The sequence below is a fragment of the Phascolarctos cinereus genome, unplaced genomic scaffold (genome assembly GCF_003287225.1).
Source record: "Phascolarctos cinereus isolate Bilbo 61053 unplaced genomic scaffold, phaCin_HiC Scaffold_3;HRSCAF=262, whole genome shotgun sequence".
Lineage (NCBI taxonomy): Eukaryota > Metazoa > Chordata > Mammalia > Diprotodontia > Phascolarctidae > Phascolarctos > Phascolarctos cinereus.
In genome coordinates this window covers 97,863,956-97,886,806 of record NW_027555736.1, presented here as the reverse complement: position 1 = coordinate 97,886,806, position 22,851 = coordinate 97,863,956, and the positions used below count along the sequence as shown (strand labels likewise).

The window sequence follows — 22,851 nt, the reverse complement described above, 5'->3', positions numbered from 1 at the left end:
CTACTGGGGAAAGATGACAGATATCAACCTAATCAGCCGTATAAAAAGCTTAAATTCTCTCCCTGGAAGATACCACATTTTATATCAATTGCTCTCGACATTATCGTGTTAGTAGCATGTTTCAGGTGAAGAGCAATTCCCCACATAGACATCGAACATTCTGGTGCTCTTACTGCACTTAGATCTACTTTATATATTGGCAGAACCCGATGAAGCCATGAGTGTAGAACTGAGCCAAAGGCTTTGCTGCAATCAATAAAGATGTTGTAAATGTTGCAGCACTTCCAGGCAGCTTGTGCAATCACTGAATAAATAATAAGGTTTTTTATATCCTCTGGGGTTTTTTTAAGGGTCACACAGGTAGTGTCTGAGGTCAGATTTGAACTCACTCTTTCTGAAATTCTGTGCCTTAGCCCTGCTGTTCCCTCTTCTCAGACTTCTCCCTGTCCACCCTCTCCCTCTCTCTCCATCTCCCCTCCTTCTCCCTTTCCCTCTTTCCTTCCTTCCTCCCCTCCTTCTCTCTTTCTTTCCTTCTCTCTCTGTCTGTCTCTATCTCTCTCTCCACTTCTTCCCTTCCCTAATTTCCTTTAAGACTCAGCTCAAATTTCATCTCTACAGGAGACTTTCTGGTCCCCCTCATGATTAGTATCTTCCTTCTGAGATTACATTCCATTTACACTCTATATATCTTGTATGTTCAGTTTTTTGCCTGTTGGCTCCTTTGTTCTTTGATGGCAGGGGACTGTTTTTTTCACCTTTCTTTATATCCCCAGTGTTTGGCACAGTACCTGGCATGTAATGCTGGCTGACTAACTGAATAGTATACTTTTTGCTTAAGGTTTAAATTCTTTGTGTGTGCTGTTTTGAATCCTTTTATCACCCTAACCTTTGGGCTTTCACTTTTAGTTGTTAATTAAGGTTAACAAGAATTTCTAATTATATATATATATATATTTTTTTCCCAGATTCCTTTGTTTCCTTTTTCTTGCTTTTAATCAGGTAATATGATGTTCAAGTTTTCTATTGCATATGCCAGCTAAATACTGAAGTAATCTTCCATTATTTTTCCAAAGTTGTTCTATAGCTTTCTCAAGCAACTTTGATTCAATACTTAATATTAGGAATACTTAAAGTATTCCTGGATAGCCCCACTTTTCATTCGATAGTTCTTACCACAACAAGAGCAACAACATATACTCTTGTTCAAAGATTGTGAAATGTTTTTACATCCCATGTCAAATATTATAAGAAGATGCTTTTGTCCATCCTGGTTATAACAGATATCAGCTCTTTTGAATTCCTCTGTTTTGGCATAATTGACATATTAATTAAATTCGTGCTATCAAACATCAAAGGGCTTTTCAAAATTCCATTCTAAGTATGCCCATCTCCATTTCATTTAGGAATGAAGTTATTTCTTATGATTGTCCTACAATGTATCATTGTGTAACTTGAAGCTGAGGATATTGTTGACAAAAACATTATGAAGTTTTTGCTTATAACTGGTAATATTTGTTTTCAATTTTTTTATGATATAATACTGGCCCAAAACAAAAACATTCATTATCTTTAGTCCATTTCATGAATACATGCTTTACCTGTTTTAAAAGTCAGCACCATCTGCATCAAGGTTTTTCCAGCACCTAAGGTACTGGCTTTTCTAATTTGATCTAATGTATCTTGCCCAGAGGGGCAGCTAGGTGGCACAGTGGCTAAAACATGGGGCCTGGATTGAGGAAAATGTGAGTTCAAATCCAGCCTCAGACACTTACTAGCTGTGTGATTCTGGGCAAGTCACTTAATCCTGTTTGCCTCAGTTTCCTCATTAATAAAATGAACTGGAAAAGGAAAAAGCAAACTAGTCCAGTATCTCTGCCAAGAAAACCCCAAATGGGGTCACAAAGAATTGGACACCATTGAAATGAATGAACGACAACAACAAATCTTGCCTAGATCCCAAAGAAGTGCCACTCACTCCACTGTCTCTGGTGTGAAGCTCATAATCACCTCAGTTTCCTGTAAGGTCCTAAATTGCACTATCTATTTTTTAGATTCATAGAACAATTTCTATAACATTGAGCCAGAGCCTTAATCCAATTACTGGTATTAGCAGAAGATATTTCAGGGTTCCTGCCATGCCTTCATAGTTACTGTAGAGGTTCTAGGGTACCCAGTGTCCCTACTTTACATCATCCTTGCTAATATTCTCTTTTTTTGTGCTATTCCCTAGCTGCTATCACGTGTGCTGTGCTAGGCTTTGAGAGAATTGTTATTGCTGTTGCTATTCTTTGAATGGTAAGAGTTCATTCTCATTGTAAAAAAGAAAGGTTTTCTGGAGCTGGCTTAAACCTGCTCAGTTGTTGAATTTTCAGTGTGTGGGCATTTCCGTTGGAAACTGAGAAATGCTACAAGTCAAGGCTTGATGTATTGTTTTGTTGATTGTCCAAATTTAAGGAAGTGATGGAGAATGTGTCGATAGCTCAGATTAAACTTTAAGGTATGTCCTATGTTTTCAAAGAGCTGGCTGTGAAACATTTACCAGCACACTCCTGGCTGCACTCACTATTAAAAGAATCAGACAGCAATGATCAGATTGAGGGGGGTGGGGATTGTAGAACTGGAAAGTCATTTTATTCAACCCTTTCATTTTTCTGGTGAGTAAACTGAGGCTTATGGAAGTGAAATGTCTTGGTCAAGGTTAAAGATTAAATTAGTGTTTCAATTGGTTTTGACTCAGGTGTCCTGACTTAAAGTTAGGTGTTCTTTCCACTATCCTGTATTGACTCCTCTAAGTAGGAGATTCACCCTGTTGTGTGATTTTTAGGGCCTGTAAGGAAGGATTTATTCTGATTTTAGGTCCGAGATTGGCTTAGCAAACATTCTTTCATAGGCCTGATGAGGACAGGAGGACCTATGAGAGCTTTTAAAATTTTAATCATGTTAGCTTTTGTTCTGATGACACCTTTTGTTTTTACATCATGATCATTTCTAAATATACTCCCTTCAGTGCTCTGAATTTAACTCACCCTTGCAAAATACACAAACAGTTAAATAAGAACAACCAATCAATACAGTGTCTGACAATGTAGGTCACAGTTGACGCTGTAGACTCTTGCCTCTCCGGAGAGGAGGGTGATATGTGTTATTCTCTGTTCTCCTGAACCAAGATGAGTTATGCAATTACTCTGAGTTTGGGGAAGCAACATGCTTTTTAATATTCTTTTCATTTACATTCTTGTAGTATCGTTCTCTAACTCTTGTTTATTTCACAGTGCATCAGTTCAGACCAATCTTCTCATCTTTCTCTGAATACTGTATTTATAATTTCTTACTACAAAAATAATATTTCATTCATACGTTACAGTTTGTTCAATCATTCTCTAACCAATGGATATTCAATTTTTTCAATCCTTTGCTACAACAAAAAGTGATGCTATGTATATATGAGACCTTTTTTCTCTGTCTTTGACCTTCTTAGTTTTTTTTTTGTTGTTGTTGTTTTTTAGGCAGTTGGGGTTAAGTGATTTGCCCAGGGTCACACAGCTAGTAAGTCTCAAGTGTGGTCTGAGGACGGATTTGAACTCAGGTACTCCTGACTTCAGGGCTGGTGCTCTATCCACTGGGCCACCTAGCTGCCCCTGTCTCTGACCTTCTTGAGATATATGCTCAATAATGAGTTTGCTGTGTCAAAGGGTACAAACACTTTAGTAATTTTTCTCTCACAATTCAAGATCATTTTCTGAAATTGTTTGACTAATTCACAACTCTGTCTTACCACAACTGCTCCAGTGTTGACTATTTCCATTTTTGTTATCTTTGCCAGTTTTCTGTATGTACACTGAAACTGATTTAGAGTTTGCATTTCTCTTATTATTACCTGTTTGGATTATAATTTCATATTATTGCTGTTAATTTGTCATTCCTCTTTTGAAAATCATTTTCAAAGAATATGAACAATATGACCACTTATCTACTAGAAACTAGTTCATGGTCTTATATATTTGCGTTAATTCCTTTGGGTATCAAATTTTTATTAGTGATATTTGCTGCAAAGATTTTTTCCTTATCTCCTGGTTTCTCTTCTTCATATTATTTGCTTTGATTTTGTTCATACAAAAGCTTTTTCATTTTACATAATTAAATCAAAATTCTGTCTTATTCTTCATATTCTCCCCTTTTCTTAAGAATTCTCCCTCTATATTTATAAAATGTAGCTCCTGTTCTCTAATTTTTTCATCAGTAACTTTTTAAATTCAGGTAATTATTCATTTGGAGTTAATTGTGGTATATGGTATAAGATGCTTATCTAAGCCTAATTTCTAACAAACTGCCTTCTGGTTTACACAGAAGTTCTGGTAAAAGTCCTATCTTTCTCACAGTAATTTTTGTTCTTCAGTTTACCAAACACTGGACTACTGTTTTAAATGACTATCTAATTTGTTACACTGGTTTGCGTTTCTTTTTTTAAAACCAATACCAACTAGTTTTTCAGGATTATTGTTTAATAATATAGTTTATGGTGTGGCAATGCTATGCTCCCTTTTTTTACTTTTTTTCACTATTCCCTTTACGATTCTAGGCCTTGCATTTCTCTAAATGAATTTTGTGATTATCTTGTCAAGTTCTAAAAAGCATCTCCTCGGTAGTTTAACTGGAATAGCACTAGATTTGTAAATTGATTTAGATAGTGCTGTGATTTTAATTATATTGACCTAACTCCATTTAGCATAGGTTGTCTTTTTTTTTTGTCATTGATATAGATATCTAAAGGTACGTGTAAGGTATCACTAAGAATCCTACTTTTATGATGAGCTACCATTTTGTTTGCATAGCCTGTGATATACCTAAAACTAATCACACATTAACCAATGGCATTTGGTAGATTTTTGCTTCTGTTGAGAATTCAGTGCTCAGTTGCCTGGGGATTGGTCAGACAACAAAGGATAAGGGAAATGGATGAATAAGCCATGTCAAGAAACATTTATTAACCATGTGATATGTGCCAGACACTATGCTAAACACTGAGAATACAAAAAGAAGCTGGAAAAAAAAAAACAATCCCTGCCCTCAAGGAGCTTATGTTCTAATAGGAGAACACAACACATAAAAGTTAGGTGAAAAACAAGGAGAAAGAGAGAAAAAAAGTACTGGGGGAGAGAAGACAAGTTAGACAAAGTCTGGAGTGTCAGGAGTGGAGCCTGGAGATGAATGAACACAAGATCTAGGTCCAAGAAAAAAAAGAAAGTTTCATGTTCACCAAAACATCCAGTGCAGCACTTTTCTGTTGTACCAAAGAATTAGAAATAAAGTAGGTGTCCATCATTGGGGAATGGCTAAACAAATTGTGATGTATGAATGTAATAGAACATTACTGCAGCTATTAAACAAAAGACAAAGAATTCAGAGAAGTATGGAAAGACACGTTATGTTGAACTAAAGCAAAGTGAGGTAAGAAGAACCAGGAAAACAATATGCTCAATAATCACAAAATATAACTGGAAATAACAACATGAAGAAACTGAATGCTGGGTAATTATAATGATCAAATTTGGCCTCAGAAAAGAATGGAGAAAATGCACCTCTCTCTTCTTTTCACCAATGGGAAGGATATGGAATATTTCAAATATTACCAGACATGGTTGATGTGTTGAATGGTTCCACTGAACTTTTTTTTTCTTTCTTTTAAAATTTCTGTTATAAGAGGAAACTTACTGGGGAAGGGGAGGGAAGAGATATAATTTAAACAACAAAGGTGATGTAAAAACAAAAAATACATCTTTAAAAAAACTTAAAAAGAGGAAAAAAGAAAGTCAATCTCATGTACTGACATACTAACATTGTCTTGTCCTTTATTTGCAAAGGTGATGCAACTGAACCTCCTCAACAGGGGATGATGAGGGATTTATAGTGATCCATCCCCACTCTTTTACCTAGTCCCCTGGTGGCCAATGGAACCCATTTATGGGATGGCTGGCCAGGGAAATGGGTACAGCCTGAGATATAGAAAAGCTAATTGTCCCCCACTCATGAACTTGTGGCCTTTACCTTATTAGCTCTAAGGTCTAACTTACTGAGCTAGTTAGTCCCAAACTGTACTATAAGGCATGTAGTCATATGTCTTTCTTATTCTGTTATGATGCAAAGCAACAACATAATAACAATGGTATCATCAAGCACCTCTGAAGGAAGCATGAAGACATTAGGGGATTTGGTTACTACAATATAATGGAATATTTGTCCATCTTACTGTGTTGGTGCCTATCATTTCTTTTTCAGAAAGGGGATGTTGGTGGTATTGGCACTACACTTAATACCTAAATGGATCGAAGCTGACCTGATTTCTCTGAACAGCTGAATGAACCCTCAGCAGAAACATCTTCATTTGCATGTCAAGCTGAGCTTTTAGAGGACTAGGTGAAAAACGATATGTGCTAAGTAGTTTTAGTCTTGCAATAGCCAATTAGTACAACTGCTAGTGTAAAGTGGGGTTCAACAGTGCTGTGCTTCCTGTTTCTAGCCAACCACATGTGTGCTAAGTGCCAGGGGGGATCATTGCTTTGAGAGGATGATTCCCTTTACCAGCAAATGAGCAAGAAGAGCTGATCTTTAAAAACCTTTTTAAAAAAAGGAGTGACTCTATCCCTAGCTCTCTTTTCTCCTCTTCTCTTCCTAACTCCATGTCAGGACAATTTTGAGCTGCTTTCTCTAAGGGGTGGAGATAAAATTTGCTTGTCCTATCCCCCACCCTGGCTTTCATGAAGTCATAAGCACATGGCATCTAAAACTCATGGCCTGCCTAGAGAAGCTCAACCGTGGGTTGGGAGCCATCTCTTTGTGTTTTGTTCTTTCCTGATCTTCAGTGAATAGGTTTTGATCCCAAAATGGACCCGTCCAGGTTTCAAAGTTACTTGATAAGTTCAAGAGGTTCAGTTCAGATGAGTTCAGAGGTTCCTAGCTCCTTAGCCAGCAAACGATTCACTTCAGAAGTGCTCCCTAACACCTTTTTCAGTGCTGTTGGAGATGAAGACCACTAAGCAGAGGATGAGCCTAATCCAGGGGTGGGGAACCTGAGGCCTCGAGGCCATATGTGACCCTCTAAGTCTTCAAGTGTGGCCCTTTGACTGAATCCCCTTACTTAAAGGATTTGTTCTGTAAAACTTGGACTCAGTCAAAAGGCTGCCCCCGAGGACCTAGAGGGCCACATGTGGCCCCGAGGCTGCAGGTTCCCCCGGGTCTGAGATATCAGAAGATATGTTCTTTTTTTTTCCTTTTTTTTGCCAGTAATCAGGTAGTTTTTAATTAATTAGTTTCATTATAAAGAGCAGATTTGCAAATCAGGAGTTCTCTGGGTCAGAATTTCACCTTGATGAAGTGAAGACAGACATTAAATACAAAAATCACAACAAGAAGGGAGTGGGTAAGGTGGATTACAAACAGTCGTTCTAAGACCAGAGTGGTTTTCCATGACAAGAAGACAACACAACAATTCTGGAGTCCTGTGGGAGCAATATTGCTTGAGTTCTTGGGGCTCATTACTTTGTGGGTCACAGGACCAGAGTTCCATGACAGGAACAGGTTCTACAATCTTTGATCCATTTCACTTCGGGTACACAGGCACAAGAATGTCAAGGGTTTGACTGATCATTTCAAGCTGCATTACAAGCTTCTGACTCAATGAGCCAAAAGAGGCAATTCTGAAAGATCTAATCTATAAGTATATTCATTACACATATCATATCAATTAATATGAAAATCATAATTCCATCCATAGAACCACAGCCCTAGGAGAAGTCATTTCCCCACTGCCTATCAGATCCTTCAAGTCTACCGCAACCACAAGCCCTGAGATTTAGTATAAGTGGTGGCTTCACAGGCCTTAGGTACACTGGGTATTCAAGCATAAGACAAACACACACACACACACACACACACACACACACTCACAAAGGTAGTGGCCAGTCAGTAACTGGTAAATTTCTGGATGAGGGGGACCTCTAGAATTTGCCCAACTGACTTACTCTTATCAGGTAGGGATAGTTTGAATGCACAGGTGCCATTTTCTGATTTGCAGTGGCATAGCACCCAAAGCTATGTCCCTTTTGGCTTGATACTGGGACCTGGCAATTCTCTCCTTTGTTAGGAATCCCTGTCTTCAGCAGCTCCTGTTGTTGAGGTTTAGGGGTGCTGAGCTGCTGGGACCCCAAAATAGCAACACACGAGTCCTGTGCAAATGAATTCTAGCCAAGCCTTAGAAGATATGGTCTTTGCTAGAGACAGCGCAAAGCCAAGGTGAAACATAAAATACCTTATCAGCAGTTTAATGAACTGCTTTATGTTGAAAAAAAAATTTACAGTATAAGCCTCTGAACAGAATATAACAGCAATTAGTACTACCACCTATTTAGTTTAAGTCTATCTGTTAGGGCACACTTATAGGTGTCTTGTGTTAGACATTTCTTTTGTGTGTGGGAAATAAATACATGTCCCATACCTTATTTATATTGTATTTTGAGTACTTTACTACTCATTCCCCACAATAGTGGTAGTTAATGAACCAGAGTACAAGAAAAGGGATCTGACCCATCCTCTAGGTGGACAAGTTCTCCCCCTGGACTGAGTCTGGTATGGATGTCAAGTGTGAGTGTAGTGAGACAGGTCATTTACTGGAGAAGGAAAAGGAGAATGACCTCGCCACCACTCCTTTCCTGACCAAGCAAGAGTTCGTAATTGTTAGACTTAGAACTTATTAAACAAGCTAACATACTCATAAGAAAATTCTATTCTGTGACCACTTGTGGCCATTGTCAAGATATTGCCTTTATTCCTAGCTGACATCCCTTAGGAGACATGAAGAGCCACAGAGCCACATTCCCAAACAAAACCCAAGTCTGAAGTCAGTTCTCACTAGCAGCCGTTACCTTCTAGCAACTCAGACCAATTACCCCGTTTCTTCTGACTACCCATGGCAAAACCAGCAGAGCTACGACCCAGAGGCTTCCACTCTCCCAGGAAAACACAAACATGACCCACCAGCTGAGACCAGACTTGAAAGGGAGGCTCTAATGGAGGAGCATAACCTCCCACACAAGGTCAAAATGGGATAGATTTCTGCCACACTGCAAGTGGAGAATTCCTGCGCCTGCTCCTGTTTCCTGTTTGCAATACAGCATAGCTTTTCAGCTTGTAATCATTTACTAGTCAGATGGAAACAAGTGACCAGCATTAAATCACCAGCATCTGAGCTACAAAGAAATCCCTAAAAGTGGTTCTTATAGATTCGGCCGGCTGCCTTCAGTGATGGCATCAGGTGATCACACCATCCAGCTGTGTTGCCTTACCTCTTGCTCCTTTCCTTCCACATACTTGCATCTTTGGACTTTCACAGTCCCAGCATGTTTGACAGCTGACCCAGCTGATAATTCTTGCATAGTAGATGTGGCTTTTGCCAAATGCATGGGGATTTGTTTATTTCCTGTCAAACATCTGCATGCCAGGGCACAAGAATGTTTCTGGTTGTCAACTATGATGTTTTCATCACTGAGAACCAGTTTCACAAATATGTGGCATTGGTCATAAGGGTGTCTTAGTTAGAGTATGTGGGTTAACCAGTGGCAGGGCTTATGTTGTGGGAAGAAAAAGAGAACCAAAATATTTTTTTCCATATTGATCTCTAAATAAATCCCACTCTGAATATCTCTTATTTAGGAATTTGGGGGAAGGAAAAATTAAAAGAAAGGAAATATAGCCAGAGATGGGATGATAAGTGGAGTGCTTCTGAAGGTTTCCATGGTTCATAAAGGAGGAAAGACAGTGTAAGCCACAGCAAGCAGAGCCATGCCATGTTTATTAATCTCTTTTACATGCATCATAGCATCAGGACTTCATGACAATCCGGTGAAGTGGATCACTTTCTGAAAGACAGAAGTAAGCCCCACAGAGGTTAAGTGACTTGTCCAAGGTCATACCTCAAGTTATTGGACTTATCACCTAAGAGTTTTGACTCCTCATTCAGTATACTTCCCACTGTTCTATATAACCTCCTTCTTCAGTCATCATACCCTTCCCAGACCAGAAAAATGTGCCAGGGAATCATTAGGCCTACATTTGAAGCTCAGGAAATCTATCAATCTTCCTTCTCTTCCTGGGTGTACCTCACAAAGTCTAACAGAGCTGAGTTGTATTGTTACACTTTGACCAGAAGGTACTACTGTCTACCCACAGATTCCCACAGCCTGAATTTCATTCAACTTAGCAAACATAATTTTAGCACTTATTTAACTATGTTCTACACTGTGCTAGGTGCTGGGTAAACAAAGATAAAAATAATTAATAGTTCCTACCCTTAAGGAGCTTACAGTCTACTAGAGAGACAAGGAACAAGTAAGTCTGAATAGGATATTTGGGGAAGAAAGAAAGCACTAACAACCAGGAGAGGGAGGGACATCTGGGCTAAGCTTTGAAAAACCTCAGATCCTAAGAGGAGGAGATAAGGAGGGAGTGTATTCCAGGCCTGAAGGAAAACTGGTGCAGAGGATCCCTTATATCACAGTGTTCTATAAAATGAATTAGTTCAGAAATAAAGTAGGTGTCCATGAAATGAGGAAGCATTGAACACATTGGGGTTTAAGAATGGGATGGAATATTTTTGCACAATAAGTAATAAATATAAGGTATTCAGAGAAATATGGGAAGATATATAGAGTGCTGCAGAGTTTTAAAGCAGAATTAAGAAAACAATATACACAGTGACTATATTAATATAAATTAAAACTACACGAACAAGCAATTGAATTAAAAAACCAGTGAATTTGACTTCAATTTCTGGGGAAAGTCTAGAACAGATCATTAAAGAAATGGTTAGCACCACCCAAAAAATCATCACAAAGAGATAGCTGGGTATAAAGACTGACCATATTTCTTTTTTTGACAGGATTACTAAGCTAGTAGATCTAGGTAAATCTAAAGATATAGTTTACTTGGATTTTAGCCAAGCATTTTGTAACCCTTAATTACTATTAGAGCCCTGTTTTTAAGATAAATTTGTTTTAAAAAAAAAAAAGATAAAGTCCACAGTAATTATGAGCTTGAAAGTATAGCAGTGAAATATTTCATGCTTATGCCCCCACAGTTAGACATTAAAACTCTCTAAAAATGAACTGAGGGATGGGATACCAGCCCTGAACTAGGAAAGTTTACTCTCTTCTGTACGGCTCCCAGAGCTGTTCCTCGACCACATGTCTCAAAGGAATAATAGGCAAAGTAAGGATAGGGTACACCACAGGTACTTTCAAGATTCATCAAATGTAATCTTCAGCATATTTTTTTAAATATACAATTAAGATGTAGTAAAGGGGGTGTGAGGTAAGGACCAGCTAATCTTTTTGTATGTTTTTCTCTCTGCATTCCAACTACCAGAGTGAGCAGGGTGATTAAAATAATCACATACATTTCCACTTGTCCATTTAGAGGTCATCTCTCCGAGTCTTGAAAAAGGGAACAGCAGAAGTCAGGGTCACTGGCTTTCATAGCCACACTGTCACCATAGTACTGCCTCTCCCTTCTTTCCTAGAGATAGCCTCTCAAAACTCCTGCTGTGCATGTAAAACACTGACTAGTCCTGACCACACTCGTATTAGTTTCCTCTCTTCCCAAGCTGGGAAGAATAACAGCTTTCTGAATTGTTGTGGTCAGTCAAAGCTTTACCAGCTTTACTATAATATTTCAATAATCTTGCCAGATTATTACAGTTTGACAAATTATCTAATAGTATTATTGGTTTTTTATTTATTTTTAAGGACCAAAAATCTATTTTACTTCCCAACTTAACCTACCATTAAAAAAGAAAAAAAAACCAAACCTCTTGTAACAAATATGCACAGTCAAGCAAAACAGATTCCCATTTTTGTAAGTCTCAGGCTGCACCCTTATTTACCATTCTTCATCATAAGTCCTCTGGAATCCTGGTTGGTTAATCATCACACTGATAAAAGTTCTTAAATCTTTCAACACTATCTGTACAATGGTATTAATGTGCATGTTGTTCTCCTAGTTCTGCTTACTTCACCATGCATCAGTTCATACAAGTCTTCCCAGGTTTTTCTGAAACCACCCCTTTCATCATTTATTTTTGTTTTAAATTTTTAAATTTTATTCTTTTTTTTAATTTCCAAATTTCCTTCCTCCCCCTTCCCCATCTCTCATCCAAAAAGAAAGCAAAAAAACCTAAAACCTATTACGAATATGTATAGTCATGCAAAACAAATGCCCACATTATCCACTCTCCCTCAACCCCTCCCCCTCAAAAAAAAGAAAGAAAAAGGAATAAAGAAAAAATATGGTTCAACCTACACTCAGAATTTATCCATTCCCTCTCTGGAGGCAGATAACATATTTCATCAAATCTTTTGGCAGTGTGGCAGGTCATTGTGTTGATTAGAGTTATAGTTTATTATCTTTACAATTTTGCTGTTATTGTGTGGATTGTTCTCCTGGTTATGCTCAGTTCACTTTACATAATCAGTTCATCTATATCTTCCCAGAGTTATCTCTTTTATAATTTTGTATAGCACAATAGTATTCCATCGCATTCATATGCCATAACTTCTTAAACCACTCCCCTATTGATGGGCATCCCCTCAGTTTCCAGTTCTTTGCCACCACAGAAAAAGAGCTGCTGTAAATATTTTGTCCATATGAATCCCTGTCCTCTTTCTTTGATCTCTTTGGAGTACAGTCCAAGTAGCAGCATTGCTGAATCAAAGGGCATGCAGTAGTTTAATAACTTTTGTACATAGCTTCAAATTGCTTCTCAGAATGATTAGACTAGTTCATAGCTCCACCAACAATGGATTAGTATACCTTTTTTCCCGTATCCAATGGGTATTTTTTATTTCTCTTTTTTGTCATCTTAGTCAATCTAATGAATATGAGATGGTAGCTTAGAGTTGTTTTAATTTTCATTTGTCTAATTATTTGTGATTTAGAGCATTTTTTCTCATACGGCTATTGATGACCTTAATTTCTTCCTTTGAAAACTGTCTATTCATATCCTTTGATTATTTATCATCTGAGGAACTTTTAATCATTTCTCATAGCACAATAGTATTCTATTATATTTATATATCATAATTGTTCAACTGTTCCCCAACAGGTCTTCCCTTTTTGTTTTTCGGGCACCACAAAAAGAGCTGCTGTGACTACTATTGTGTATATAGGTCCTTTTCCTCTTTCTTTGATCTATTTAGAATATAAACCTAGTAGTGATATTACTAAATCATGCATAGTTTAATGACTTTTAGGGCATAGTTCCAAATGGCTCTCCAGAATGGCTGGACCAATTTACACTTCCATCAACAGAATGTAAATGTACCTGCTTTCCCACAACCTCATCAACGTTTCTCATTTTCCTGTTTTGTGAACTTTGCAAATCTTGGGTGAAATCTCAGACTTGTTTTAATTGGTATTTATTTAATTACTAATGATTTGAAGTATTTTTAATGATTACTGATAGACTGGATGTCTCCCTAAGTAAATCTTATTCATATCTTTCAACTATCAATTGGGGAATGGCTCTTATTATAATGAATTTTAATCAGTGCCTTATAAATCTTGGGAATGAGATCTTTATCAGAGAAATTTACTACAAAGATGTTTTCCTAATTATCTACTTGCTTTCTAATTTTGGCGAAAAAATTTTGGGGTGCAAATTTTTAAAAAAATTTTTACACGCCCAAAATTGTCCCTTCTACTTTCTTTGATCGTCCCTATCTCTTTATTGTTGGGAGCACAAGATGCGACTTGGTAGATAGATTACCAAGCATTTTATGCATTCTATAATTGTTTTCCATGGTTTTTTCTGTTTGTTTGTTTTTTGTTTTTAGGCAATTGGGGTTAAATGACTTGCCCAGTGTCACATAACTAGTAAGTGTCAAGTGTTTGGTCTGAGGCCGGATTTGAACTCCGGTCCTCCTGACTTTAGGGCCAGTGTTCTATCCACTGCGCTACCTAGCTGCTCCTTCTATCATTGTTTTAAGTGGAATTTCTCTTCCTATCTCTTCCTTCAGGCTTTTGTTGGTAGTATACTGAAATGTTGATAATTTGTGCAGATTTAGTTTATATCCTGCGATTTTGTTTAAGTTATTGTCTTAATTCTTTTAGTTGACTCATTAGGGTTCTCTAAGTGAACTATCATATCTGCAAAAAACAATAATTGTCTTTCCTCTTTGCCTATGCTTATTCCTTCAATTTCTTTTTCTTATCATATTGCAACAACTAGCATCTCTACCATTGTATCAAATAGTTGTGATGATAATGGATATCTTTGCTTTTCCCTAATCTTATTGGAAAAGCCTCTACTTTATCCCCATGATAGCTCTTAGGTTTAAATAGATGATATTTATCATATTAAGGAAAGGTTCATTTTTTACTGGTTTTAATAGAATTGGGTGTTGTAAAGTAGATAATCAAAAAGTAGATAGAAAGATAGTCATATAATTTTTTTCTTCTTGTTATTCCTTTGTTGCTAGTTTTCTAACATTGTATCAACACTACATTTCTTGTGTAAATACAATCTCTTCATACAATTCATAAATACAATCTACTCTTTTTGTGATGGGCAAAAAAAAACTAGAAACAAAGGGAAGAACTATTGGGGAATAGTTGAACTAATTATGATATATGTTATATATCCTTTTTGCTAATATTTTATTTAAAATTTTTGCATCAATATTCATTAAGGATGTTTATCTATAGTTTCCTTCCTCTATTTTGATTTCACCTGGTTTAGGTATCAAGACTCTATTTGTATCATAGAAATAATTTGAAAAGATCCCTTTTGCCTGTTTTTTTAAATACTTTACATATATTGTAATATGTGCATATATGTATATATGTGTGTGTGTATGAATATATTTCTCTTTAAATATTTGATATAATTTGATATAATCCCCCCAGTCCTAGGTATTATTTCTTTAGGGCTTCTTTATGGTTTGTTTAATTTGTTTTTCTGAGATCCAATCATCTAAATTTTCTATTTCTTATAGTGTTATTCTGAGCATTTTATATTTTTGTAAATATTTATCTATTTCATTTAAGTTTTCTGTTTTATTGGTATATAATTGAGCAAAATTATTTCTAATAATTTCCTTTATTTTTTCTCTAGTTATGAATCCTGCTTTTACATTTTGATACTGGCAATTTTGTTTTCTTCTTTCTTTCAAAAATCAAATTAGCTAACACTCCATTTTTTAAAAAATAATTTCTAGATTAATTAATTCAACATTTTGCTTTCAAATTTGTTCATTTCTTCTTTAATGTTCTGAATTTCTATTATGGGATTTAATTGGGGTTTTTAATTTACTTTCTAGGGTTTTTTTTTCAGTAGAATACCTTTTAATCCTTTCTTAAATTGCCTTTTATTAAATGTAAATTTTTATTGCATTGTGATTATCAAAGGATGTGTTAAGTATTTATGCTTTCATGAAAGATGTTTGTAATGTTTTCGTACCCAAATATGTGGTCAGTTTTTCTAAAGATGCCTTGTGCTTTCAGGTGCTATGCTCATGCACAGCTGAGCAATTTCTATACTCCTTTCCATTCCTATTCAATAATTACCTTGAATCTATCATATCTACCTTTTATAGAATTCTATTCAGGTTCTCAATTTCTTCCTTGTTTACTTTTTTGGTTTGAATTTTTTATGTCCAAAAGGGATATATTGAAGTTCCCCACTAATATACTTTTACTGTCAACTTCTCCGTGTAACATTTTAATTTTTTCTTTAAGTATCTGAATGCTAAACAATTCAGTGCATATAAGTTAAATATTGATAGTAATTTATTATCTATGGTACTTCTCAATTTGATGTAGTTTCCCTTTTTATCTCTTTTAATCAAGTCCATTTTTGCTTTTGCAATTCTTGTTGAAAAGGAGAGGTGAGCTAAACATGTTGTTGCTCATTCTTTGTTTTCAAAGAGGACCAGTGACATCAGAAGAGTGATGTCTTGACTTGCCCATGAACTGGATTTAAGTGAGGCAGAATTGCACAAAGTCATCAGCCTCACTTTCTCTTCCAGAGTCATCAAAGTCCAGTGGCAAGACAAAAGTCAAGATGACTGGCCATCGTTTAGCATGCAGTAGGTGACCTTGGTATCTTCAATGCCTGACCAAGCTCTAAGCACTCCATAGCACCAGCTTCAGCCACCTTCATGGCCATTGGAACAAATTGTTCTCATCAACCTATTCTGCTGGGCAAAGTCTTTACATGATTGAGGTAGACATTCTCCTAATGCACCAACAGTATTGAGGCCTGTTGATTACCCTCAATCAAGTTTAGTTCATTTACCAAGATGGTTTACCAGGGTGTGACCACTGTGCATGCTACAGCTTCTTGAAGCCAGGTGAGAGTAGGGTGCCAAATGGACACCAAAGGTGGTTGAGCAGCCTTGAAGAGGGCTTGGCAAGCCCTCATACCAGAGATGCTAGTCTTCCCTGACCACCCCTTACACACTAGTGAGCTAAACTATAATACAATTAGATGAACTTGGAATTAGTTGAATACCTAGAATCAAAGAGGAGTCATTGATGGCTCAGTATCAAATTGACGGGAGAGTCTGGTGTAGTAATATGGGAGTCTGGGTTCATCCCTGTGTTGTTAAACATTTTTTATCACAAACTTATATAAAGAAGTGGCATGTTTATAACATTTGCTGATGACACAAACTGGTAGAATAGCTACCATACTGGATGAGAGAGTCAGTATCCAAAAAATTCTTAACTGGTTAAAGCATTGTGATGAATTTAATAGAATGAAATACAATAGGAATAATGTGAAGTCTTAATGCTTGGGTTCAAAAAATTAACTTCACAAGTAAAAGACAGATTGGTTACATAGAAGTTTGTCTGAACAAGATCTAGGGTTTTAATGGACTGCAATCATAATATGAATCAGCAGTGTCATGTAGCCACTGAAAAGGCTAAAACAATCTTAAGCTTCCTTAAGAAAGGTGTAGCTTTGAGAAATAAGAAGGTAATTGTCCCTCTGTACTCTTCCTTAGTCAGAACACCTCTAGAGTAAGATATTCCAGATATTCTAGATAACTCAAAGAAGTTCACCATGAATGTTTCCTGATATATTTTCTCTTTATCCCAAACTAACAATGCTATTTTAATAAATGAGGATTTTGTTTAGTGATCAGACATAAAATATAATAATAGCAAAAATACTTAGACCACAGTTTCTCTACAAAATAAGGGAGCTGGATAAGATGAAGAAACTAAAGCCCAAAGAGCTCTTTTTATATTCTCTGCCTGTTCACTCTGATAGCTAAGGGTTCAAAGTTATTATCCTTGCTGCCATTTATTTCTTTTAAAATATTTTGTTGAAGTTATTTTCTTTTTTATATCACTTTTGCTTCTCAGTGATTCTCCTGAGGCACTACCTAATGGGCTACCATCATTGAGCCTCCCTTGTAATCAATAACTACAATCTAACAAAACAAATCAACATGCAGACCATGTCTGAAAACGTATACCTTATTCAGTATCAATTGTCCAATGCTTCTCTGCTGAAAGGTAAAAAGCTTCACTATCAAGTCATCTTAAGTTATAATTAGTAAGTGCATTGATCAGAGTTCTGAAGTCTTTCATTGTTGTTTTCCTTTACATTATGTTAATCATAATGTACACTGTTCTCCTTGTTTGATTTACTTTACTCTGTACCAGTTCATATGACTTCCCAAATTTCATTGAATTCTTTATACTTCTCATATCTATAGTTCAGTGATATTCTATTACATGAAATTTGTTCTGGGTGCCATTCAATAGGCCTTTTATTTATTTGCTACTATAAACAGGGCTGCTATAAATATTTTGTACATATGGGACCTTTCTCCATATATTTAATTTCATTGGAGTATATGCCTAGTAATGGTATTGCTAGGTTTCTGCAGTTTAATGACTCTTTAAATATAATTCTAAGTTATTTTCTGAAGTTATTGGACCAATTCATAGCTCCATCAATAGCACATGAGTCTGGCTATCTTACCACAGCCTCTCCAACATTTACCGGTCTTGTCTTTCACATTTTTGTCACACTCAAGAGTTCGAGGCAAAACATCAGAATTTCTTTAATTTGCATTTCATTATTATTATTAATGATGATTTGGATCATTCTTTCACATGGTTGTTGGTAATCCGCATTTCTTCTTTCGAAAGATGTCTGGGGAGGTAAAACCAAGATGGTGGAGAGTTAGGAAGCAGTACAGCAGAACTGTTTTTCACAAACTCCTTCAAATAAACATAAAAAATGTACCAAACAGAATCCTGATGAGAAAATCCAGAAAAAAAAGCATAGTTGACATAGGAAGATAGATAGAAAGGTGTGGACACTGGGAGAGGTGGTACACCAGAATACACTGAGTCGGACACGGACAAGGGAGAGCTATACGACAGGGCAAACACCACCAGGCCCATAAAACCATACTGCAATGGGGACAGGTGCAAAATGGCAACTTTGCTGTCAACTACCAAGTTCCAAGTGACCAATCCAGGGTGGAATGAGAAGGGGACCTGTGCACAGAGTGGTTTTCTATGTAGGGAAGCACCATGTGGGGTTCTGGAAAAAGGAGGAAGTTCTGAAAGCACTAGCAGCAGACTGTAGATGGTTCAGATCCCAGGTGCAGAGTAGAGACTCATTTTCAGCATCTAGCCCAGAGTGCAGAGAAATAATCAGGGCAGGAATCCCAAACCAAAGAAGAACCTACAATTTTGTCACTGAACCAATAGAGCTTTCTAGCTCACTGACAGAGGCCAAGTCCTGTAGCAGTCTATTCTTGTTAGACCCAAACCCAGGTCAGGAACTTGCAAAGCTTGGGCAGGGAGACAGCAGTGAGGCTTTGCCCTGAATCGGATCATTTTGGAAGCACTTGCAGACCTCCAGCCTGTCCCTGAGAGCCTGAAATAACACAACACTCATTACCCCCAGGAAAGTGATACAATTCCCAGACCTAACATCAAGTCTAAAGTTAAGAAGTAGGTTGAAAGAACAGGCAGGGAAAATATAACCCTACCATAATGAACTATTATGGTGGCAGGAATGCTCGAGACACAAACATAGAAGAGGACTCCAAAACATGTATAAGATTGCCTCAGAAAAGTGCAAAAAAGCAGAAGATGTAATCTTGCTATTGTTATACAAAGCAAAAACAAACATTCACAATATTAAAAAGAGACAAACAAGGAAACCACATTATGCTGAAAAGAACCATAGATAACAAACCAATGTCAGTATTAAACTTAAATGTTCCAAATACCTTAGCATCCAAATTCATAAAGAAAAGATAAATAAAATATAATTATAAGATAATTTTATATATTACATATACATATATAATTATTAAAATAATTAAAATACAAGGACACAAGATGGTAATATAATAGTAGCAGGAAATTTCAATGTCCTTCTGAGTTTTTGACTAGTCTAATTAGAAAGGCAAGCAAAACAAAAAATATAGAATTTAACAAATTGCTGGAAAAAATTGGAGCCAAAAATCATGTATCAAAACAGACTCTTCAGGAGGATAGAGTAAAACGGAAGAGAAGAATAAATATAGGAGAATAGGATGAAGGAAAATACACAGTTTGCAAACATAATTGTGAATATGAATGGGATGAACTTACTCATAAAACAGAAGAGGTTAGCAGAATGGATTAGAAACCAGAATTCAACAATACGTTGTTCACAAGAAACACACCTAAAACAAAAAGACATACACAGTTAAAATAAGAGGTTGGAGAAGGATCTATTATACACCAGAAGTAAAATAAAGCAAGGGTAACAATCATGATTTTGGACAAAGCAAAAAGAAAAATAGACCTAATTTAAGATAGATGGTCAAGGAAACTACATATTATTAAAAGATAAAATAGAATTAATGAATTAATATCAATATTGATAGCATAGCATCCAAATTCTTAAAGAAAAAGTTAAATGAGTTATAGGAGGAAATAAAAATTAAAGCTAAATTACTAAGGGAACTTCATTTTGTCCCTCTCAGACCTAGATAAACCTAACCAAAAATAAACAAAAAAGAAGGTAAGGAGATGAATAGAATTTTAGAAAAGTTAAATATGACAGACAACTGGAGAATATTGAATGGTAATAGAAAGGACTGTTATCTATTTCTAAGCTGTCTGTGATAGCTTCAAAAAAATGACACAATGTATTAAGGCAGAAAAACCTCACAAAAACTGCAGGAAAACGTTTTTCTGACCATACTGTAATAAAAGTTATATTCAATTAATGGCCTTTGAAGCACAGATTAAAAATTATTTCAAACTAAAGAACCTAATCATAAAGAATGAATGGATCAAAGAACAAATCATAGAAAAAATCACTGATTTCATTAAACATAATGACAACAATAAGTCAACATACAAAAATTTGTGGGATGCAGCCAAAGTGGGGAGAGATTTTATATCTCTAAATGGGAAAATCTGTATCTCTAGATGCTTGCATCAATAAAAGAGATCAATGAATTGGGCATACAACTAAAATAAAACTAGAAAAAGACAAATTTAAAAACCTCCAATTAAACTCTAAAATAGAAATTCTGAAAACCAAAGGAGAGATTAATAAAATTGAAAGTAAAACATACATTAAACAAATAAAACTAAGAACTGATTTTATGGGGGGAAAATGACAAAATCAATTTTTAAAAAGATAGAAAATCAAATTACTAGTATCAGATTTGAAAAAGGTGAATACATAGTAATGGTGAAATAAGAGAAATTATTAGGATCTATTTTGCCCAACTAAATACCAATAAAACTTACAATCTAAATTAAATTGATCAATATTTACAAAAATATAAATTGTGCAGATTAACAGAAGAGAACATAGAATACTTATATAACCCTTTCGTAGAAAAAGAAATTGAACAAGCCATAAATGAGCTCCCAAAGGAAAAAAAAATTCCAGGATCAGATGGATTTACAAGAGAATCATACCAAACATTTAAAAAACAATTAATCCCAAATCTTCTATATAAACCATTTGAAAAAATAAGTAAAGGAGTCCTACCAAGTTCTTGGACACAGATATTGTTTGATACTTAAACCACAGAGAGCAAAAACAGAAAAAGAAAACTTCAAACCAATTTCCCTAATGAATATTGATGTAAAATTTTTAAAAATACTAGCAAAGAGATAAAATCAATATATCACAAAGATCATACACTATGACCAGACTAGATTTATACCAAGAATGCAAGGCTAATTCAATATTAGGAAAACTATAAGCTTAATTGACCATATTAGTAACAAAAACAATAAAAATCGTACGATTATTTCAACAGATGTAGAAAACAGATGTAGCTTCGGACAAAAGAGAACACCCACTTCTATTAAAAACACTAGAGGTCTGACATCTTAGCTTGGGGTCTGACATCTCTTAGCTTGGAGGTGGCAGCAGCAGGAGTTCCTGAAGCCTCACCATGCAGCCCAAGAATGATAAGAAGAAGAAAGATTCTGGCAAGTCAGCCAAGAAAGACAAGGATTCTGTGAATAAGTCTGGGGGCAAGGCTAAAAGAAGTGGTCCAAGGGAAAAGTTCAAGACAAGCCCAACAATCTGGTTCTGTGTGACAAAGCAATGTAAGACAAACTCTGCTAGGAGGTCCCCAACTATAAACTTATCACCCCTGCAGTAGTCTCAGAGAGACTGAAGATCCAAGGTTCTCTAGCTTGAACAGCCCTCCGGGAACTGCTTAAGAAAGGTCTGATTAAGCTAGTTTCCAAACACAGAGCACAAGTGATCTATACCAGGAACACCAAAGGTGGAGATGCTCCAGCTGCTGAAGATGCATGAAATGGTTCAACATTTTTGTGTACATTTTCAAAAACAAACTTATTGAATTAAGAAAAAAACACTAGAAAGTATAGAAATAAAGGCAGCTTTTCTTTCTTAAAAAATAGCTTTTTTCTTTCTTAAAATGACAAATAGTTATCTATATAAAACCAAGAGTAAGCATTATCTACAATGGGGGTAAACAAGAAGTTTTTCCAGTAAGTGCAAAGGATAACAAACTTGCTTCAAAGGTGAAGCAAGGATATCCATCATGACCATTATTATTCAATATTATACTAGAAATGCTAGCTATAGCAATAAGACAAGAAAGAGAAATTGAAGGAATAAACATGGGCAATGAGGAAAAAAATTATTACTCTTTGCAGATGATATGATGGTATACTTAGAGAATCCTAGAGAGTCAACTAAAAAAACTAGTCAAAACAGTTAACAATTTAAGAAAATTCACTGTATATAAGTCCACATGAATCATCAGCATTTCTGTATATTGCCAACAAAAACCATCAGGAAGAGATAGAAAGAGAAATTCTCTTTAATAATGGTAGACAGTATAAAATACTTGGAATCTATCTACCAAGCCACATATGGAAACTATATGCACACAGTTACAAAACTCTCTTCATAAATAAAAACAAATCTAAATAACTGGGAAAATATTAATTTCTCTTGGGTTGGCCAAGCTAATGTAATAAAAATGGCAAAACTACCTAAATTAATTTACTTGTTCAATACCTTACCAAACTATCACAGAATTACTTTATAGAGCTAGAAATATTCTAACAAAATTCATTTGGAAGAACAAAAGGTCAGAAATATCAAGAGAATCAATTAAAAAAATGTGAGGGAAGGGAGCCTACCAGTACCAGATTCCAAACTATACTACAAAGCTGTAATCATCTGAAGACTTTGGTACTGGATAAGAAATAGAGTGATTGATTAATAGAACAGATTAGGTACATGATACACAGAAGCAAATGAGCATAGTAGAC

The 22,851-nt window shown here is 35.9% G+C and overlaps 1 pseudogene; it reads left to right on the top strand.

Moving 5' to 3' along the window:
- Window positions 1–21,491: 21,491 nt before the first annotated feature.
- LOC110209618 (small ribosomal subunit protein eS25 pseudogene) lies at window positions 21,492–21,862 on the top strand (annotated as a pseudogene).
- The last annotated feature ends 989 nt before the right edge of the window (window positions 21,863–22,851 follow it).